Genomic DNA, 6413 nt, shown 5'->3' with positions numbered 1-6413 from the left:
AAAGCCAGGGACTAGAAAGCCTCAGTGTACACCCCACAGAAGGAGGAATACCAAGGAAAAAAGCCAGACACAGCATCTTTGGAAGGAGGCAGATGAACCAGAGACAGAGACAGAGACACCGACGGAGAGCCAGAGAGACACACAGAAACACAGGAGAAGAGACAGAGTCAGAGACAGATAATAGTCGGAGAGAGACCGAGACCCAGAGAGACGCCTGTGGCTATTCTGACAACCTAACTCTTATTTGCTTTAGAGAAAGGGGGAAAAAATAAAGAACTGGAGGAAAATTCTGGCAGATCTGCCAGATTCAATTGCCCAGCTTTGGGGGTAGAAGAGGGAAAGGAAAATCAGTGGCCGTGGCTGCCAGCCACAAAGGGTGCTGCAAAAGCTGGGGTGCTTAAGAATTGATCCTACTTTCCATCCATCTTTTCCTGGCCCTTTCAGGGCTAAGGTACCAAAAGGAACTGAAATATGAAAAAGGCTGACCTTTTGCTATTCCACGTCTCCCACTCCCAAAGGTCAAAAGTATCTACATATCTGGGGGTGGGGGGAAGTAGGGAGGAGATTTGCAGCCTAAATTCAAAGATCTCCAGTATTTAAATGTCAACATCGATTTATTTATTTATTGCTGAGCTGACCATAACTGACTTAATAACAAATCTAATCATGTTTGCTCCGGGAAAGAAATATTCTCATTATGTATTTTCGCCAAATGATGGCTTACCATTCCATTTGAATAACTGCCATAAATATCAATAATACGCAGTAATTACTTTGTAGTGGAGTAAACTAATTTATTAGCATTTATGTTTATATGCCCCCCCCCTTTTTTTACAAGGATTACTTCTCACAAATCACATCCCTCCGACACCGTCATTTAACGAACTCTAATCAGGGTCTTCGGCAAGACTTTCCGATTCTTAAGGTTGGCGGGCTAAATTTCGGGGATGATTCTATCATTCCCATATCGCCATTTCTCTCCCCAGTTGCTTGGGTAGAGGTAGATAAATGAATGGGTGGGGTGGGGGAGGGTCAGGGCTTAGGAGAAGGGAGAAGGAAGTTCTCGACCTACTGAGAACTATAGCAAGAGATTGCATTTCAAGGACATAACGTGGATTTCCAGAGGCAACTCCAAGGTTGTACCGGCTTGCCTCCTGCCTGCTCTCCGGGCTGTATCTTCTCCTTCACTCACTCCCAGAAAAAGGAAAGAGAGGAAAAAAGCAAAGAAGAAAATCGTACCTCTGTGGAGATTTAGGGTTTTTCCCTTTTTCTATCCTGTGTAGAGGTTTCGATATTAAAAATACAACCTCTTCCCTCCCCCACCCCCTCCCCCACCCCCTCCCTTCAACAAAAGGGCTGTCTGAAGGATCTCAGTGACTTTGAGATAACAAAGGCGCCACCATCGCAGGCTTCGCCCCGCCCCTGGGCGATGGCAAACCTATTCTTGCACTTGTATGAGGGCTTTTAAGGCCATAATTGAACACGGGGCGTCTAGGAGAACCGAAAACTGTTCTAGACAGACCTCCGGCTTTATGGTCCTTTGGCAGTCAACTTCAGCTTGGGGTAGAACAGACAAACCCGCGGTACTCAGCAGTGAGATGGATGCGCCACCCTACCCACAACTCCTGGCTGTCCCTTTTTAATTAACCGCACCCCACTCCCCTTAGAGGGAAGAATGACCCAAAAGGTTGGTATGAGGGTGTCAATTTGCTTTAGGTTTATCTTCTGCAGCTCCATATCTTTTTTTTTTTTTTCCCATCGTGGCAAGGGGCAAGGGGGACGGGTTTTCACCTTTATCCCCATTACCCCCCAAGGATATGTACTGGAAACAAAAGCTATTTCAGGGATTGCACTGCTTAGAATGAGAGGGGAGAGGGTGAAGGTGCAGGCAGGGTGACTGGCCTGAGTAGGGGGTCTGGCTGTGACTTAAGGCACAGGCTGGGGTGGTGGTGATGGTGCAGCTAGAGTGGCTGGCCTAAGTAGGGGGCCTGACTGTGACTTTGGGTACAGGTTGGGGGTAGGGCACAGTGGTTTCTGAGAAAACTGCTCTGAATGGCACATGTATGAACTCCCAAGAGCAGAACTGTCCCGAGAAAAAGCTTTGGAACCCAAGGAAAGAGGAAAGGCCAACTTCCTATGGCAAACCTTTTGAGACTGCTAGTGGGAAAAGCTGGGAGAGAGGAGGCAGTGTGTGAGGGGATAAGGGGGAACAACCGGGCAGTCAGAGCAGTCCTGTCCACAGCTTTATTTGCTGTTAAATGAAACCTAACTCATTACTCTCCCAGCCTTCTTGAAATGCCTGGGTGGGAGATAACTGGGGTGGAGAGGGAGCTAGCTGTTTTGGTCATTTTTTTTTTTTTTTACAAACAGGGGAGAATATTCATTATTGGGGAAGAGGTGGAGGAGGGTGGTGGGAGGAGGCCAAGGCTGCCAGAGGAAAAGCGGTGGCAGCCGATTTTGACTTTGCTGTTTTGCCTGTCTGAAACTGTTTCAGGAGGCCCAATCCAAGGGCACAAGGCTGGCTCAGCTCCGGGAGAGGGCCAGCGGACCTGCAAACGGCAGCCAAGAACATGGGCACATCAGGTCTCTTTTTTCAGGTTCTCCAAGCATTCCCAGGTAAGGTAGAACCGAAGCTCTGACACTTGTGAGGGCGATCTGGTCTCTGCAAGCTGCGTTTTCGCACAGGGGGATGATAGTCAAAATAACCGATCTCTTATCTCGCACTGATTTATTTAATTTTATTGTTCAGCATGGAATTTCTCAAGAGTCTTGTGTAAAAATGCCAAAAAATTCTTCCTGAGGAAGGAAAACAAAGCCTGGACGTCCGGACGTTTGGATTTTCGTGCGTCTGATGAGCAGAGGCAAAGAGCGCAATTCCTTCTGCCTGCTATGTAAAATCTTGAAGGTCCCTACGCCTCTGGGAGGGTTGACTCCTGCGGTTCTGTTGGATGCATTTTGGGGCGAAACCCATTTTTGCAGAAAAGAGGGAAGGGGAATAAAAGAGGCCACATGTGCAGACGTCCAAGTCACCCAGGACAGTAGTGATCCAATGCAGACTTGGAAATGAGGCAAAGAATAACGAGCAGAGCTGGCCGGAAAAACCAACCAAACCCTCGCCTTGGACTTGGAGGAGGATCCGGGAAGGGCGTTCCAGCTGTTGTCCAATTTCCCCGGCCTCTCTGTAGCTGGGCCACCGCCACCGGTGGGAAGTGGGCTAGAGGAAGGTTGGGAGGTGGTTGGAGAACTGGGACGCCGTTTCGTCCTCACACTCCAAACTTGAGCTAGCAATTCATTCAGAGCTGGCTGGCTGGATTTGTCTGGCCCGCTCGCCTCAGATTTCTCTTTTCAGGATAGGGACCCCCTGGCCGCCGCTATATGGTGGGTGGGCTCCTGAGGTGAGCGACCAAGGGGAAAGATGTACTTTATGCTGCTCTGAAGTCCCCAGTGTCCATACACTAGTCTCTGGCTTTGAAATATACACCTGGTTTTGATTTGGGGTCTTATCGCATCTATTTTCCCACCCCATTCGGAGATATTTTCTTCCTTTCTTCTTCCCTTCTTCTCTCTCCCCCTTCGTTTATTCCTTCCATTCTTCCTCCCCTCCTTTCTTTCATCCTTCCTTCCTTCCTCACGAGAGACAGGACATGTCTCGAAGCGAGGCCATTCTCCTCCACAAGGGCTGACACTTTTCGACTTTCTCTGGCCTGCTCACTAGCAACACACCGAGGCAGTTTCTCCTCCAGGATCTGGGCCCAAGAGAAGTCAGGGCTTGTTCGAAATCTGAAGTCACCCCTTCGGACCCATTTTAGGTGCAAGGAAATGTCCAGTTTATGAATTCTCAGCCCAATGTAAACATCCGCTTGGGTCCCAGCTCGGCCGCCTTCTTGGAACTGGGACATTAATTTCTTCAATCCCCCTTCGCAGTCAGATTCTCCCCACCCCCGGCACACATCCTCCCTCTCTGCAAGCCCAGTCCTGCTGACACGGATGCGTGCAGCTCCCACTCAGAGCTTTGCCTTCCTCGGGCCACAGTCTTCTTCCCAAGTTCCTTTCCTCGGTTGGTCAAGGAAGGATGGCCACTCGAAAGATCGGCTTTCCAAAGGCTCCCCACTAAGAGGAACTGGACACAAAAGAATGGGGAGGGGGAGCTACTAGGGCTGGGCAATTTCCCGCTGTATTCTAGACCAATGCAGACGGTCATTACCCTTAGTTACACTTCAGCTTGTCCTTGGAAAGCCGGATCTAAATCTTCCCCAAAGCTACTCTTTGCCACCCTCCTTCTCTTCGTCTTCCTCCGATTCCAGGGACCTGCTGCAGATTCTAATCCAGCTGGGGGTGGTGGGGGGGTGGGGGATGGAGGTCCTGGGACTCAGCTGGAGCCTACTGATTGTGTGCATTTTCTGCTGTGTGTGTGTATGTGTAAGTGGCTGAAGTCGAGGTACTGAATCAACCTTGGAGGGAGATTGGAACAGTGAGGCTGGGAGGGATTCAATAAGGCCATTTCTTTGATAATCAAGGAATCTTTTTTCTTTTTTTCCTCTTCCTTTTTTTCCCTTTTCCTTTTTTATTTTTCTTTTCTTCTTTTTTTTTTTTTTTGGTCCAATCTTGTAAATTAATTTGGCCATACCAACTACCAAGGATTTGTCTTCTCTTTTGGCTCGTCTGGACGGCTTTGTCCCCTCCATTCCCTCCCTCAAGCTCCTTAAAAAAAAAACACGAAAAACAACCAAATCCAGAAACAACAATGGCCCCTACAAAACTAACGCGTTAACTCATTTCTCTCTGTGTCTTCTCATACAGGTGCAAGACTCCACAGGCAACCGTGGGTGGGGAGAAGAAACATCTAGAATGAGTGGCCTCAGGATATTGGCTGCTAAAGTCAGTTTCTAAGGTATCTTAGACTTCTGGAATCTCGGAGAAAAAAAAATATTTTTTAGTGCCTGTATCTGTATATATAGTGGACTCGCACACACATGAATACATGTACAAATATATGACCTCTTTTTAAGGGAGTGAGAAGTTCCTAGTCTTTCAAATTTGGGACCTGCAGATATGGTTTAAAAAAGGGGAGGGAGTTCCCCTGGGTAATTGAGAGCAGCTCAGTTTTCTATGGAAGTTGCTGGATATGGATGTGTGGGTGTGTTGGAGGAAGCCCACTCCCCAATATTCAATCCAAGAGAGGCCACACAAGCCCACCCATAGTTTCCTTTCTTCTATTCCAGAGCTCAGCTGCTGCTGTTGTTAGAGTGCAAAAATTCTATAAAGCAGCCATGATCACCACCAGGTGACCTGAAGAATTTGTGCCCATCCCTCTGCCACCGGCCCCCTCTCAATTCCTCTGCTCACAATCCTAGCAGCCACACCGACTTTGGCTCCTTCCCCATCGCTACTCAGACGGGCTTGACTTGGCATTTGTTCTTTATCAACAACAAGAATAGCCACCTTAATGGTGGGTGGATACCCATTATTATTCTAAATCTTTCCTGCCACCAATATCCTATGAACAATAACCTGATGGACACCCTAAGAATCCCAAATCCTGTCTCCTCTATCTCTGCATATAGTCTCTTGGTTCGTTTGGGAGCAAAATCTGGTTAATATTTCCAGGTTCCCCACATTGACTCCAGAAGAAAGAAGCATTTTTTAAAAATCCCCTTGAGAATTATTTTTACTCTCATTGCTGTCAGAAGTTGGGGGCCGGGGAAGAGATCAAATAGGCAATTCTTCCAAGGAATATTACTTGAGTTCCTTCAGGTCCCCATCTTCTCTGCATCCTTTGGTTCAAGAAGCTTTGTGTTGAATAACTATTCCAAAGGGATTGTCTTTCAACCTGGTTTTGTTGGCATTTATTAATCAAGAAAAGGGTCAGTTTCCCCTGCACCCATCTCCTGAATGCATCTGGGGTCAACTTTGTCTGGCTTAGCCTGGAGGCACTTCTAAAGACCAGAGGGAGGACTCTCCCTATCAGGTTAGAGGTTCTTTCCCCACCTCCACCCCCCACCCCCCATGACTCTGTTCGGGGTTCTGTCCCAGCCTGGCCAGCCAGGTTCTCTAAGGAAAAAAGCTAGTCTCTACCTTTCAGGCCTGAGTGGAAGGGCAGTAGCTGGGCATCAGCTGCAGCGGCCACATCTCCTCCCTGAACTGGGACTTGCTCTGCTCCCGCTTTTGCTTCCTCTCTGCTCCCCACAGAAATAAAGAGTAGCCTCTGTTCCGAATACATTAACTCTGTTTCTGCTATATTGGGGGGAGGCTGACCCTGGAGGCACTTTGTTGGGTGTGTGTGGGTGATAGGATGAGGGGGGAGATCTCTTTGGGAGCACATTTTCGGTTTTCTGTCACCCCCCATAATTCCTGTTTCTCTTGACTGACATTCTTTCCAGTGGACAACAGTCCACATTTCAGTCTGGTTGTAA

The 6413-nt window shown here is 48.2% G+C and overlaps 1 long non-coding RNA gene across 2 annotated transcripts; it reads left to right on the top strand.

The window, feature by feature from the left end:
- The first annotated feature begins 1398 nt into the window (after nt 1-1398).
- Nucleotides 1399-6174, top strand: LOC138161489 (uncharacterized). Of its 2 annotated transcripts, XR_011168385.1 has the most exons (4): nt 1399-1687; nt 2495-2616; nt 4801-4891; nt 5223-6174. It is a non-coding gene; the product is annotated as an uncharacterized lncRNA (long non-coding RNA). The 2 variants fall into 2 exon arrangements; XR_011168384.1 differs by lacking the exon at nt 5223-6174 and having other exon boundaries at nt 4801-4987.
- The last annotated feature ends 239 nt before the right edge of the window (nt 6175-6413 follow it).

The sequence above is a fragment of the Petaurus breviceps genome, unplaced genomic scaffold (genome assembly GCF_028583685.1).
Source record: "Petaurus breviceps papuanus isolate PSGF00001 unplaced genomic scaffold, PetGlider_PUasm1.0 185, whole genome shotgun sequence".
In the NCBI taxonomy this organism is placed as follows: domain Eukaryota; kingdom Metazoa; phylum Chordata; class Mammalia; order Diprotodontia; family Petauridae; genus Petaurus; species Petaurus breviceps.
The sequence above is the reverse complement of the archived record's forward strand: the minus strand, read 5'-3'. Positions and strand labels throughout refer to the sequence as shown.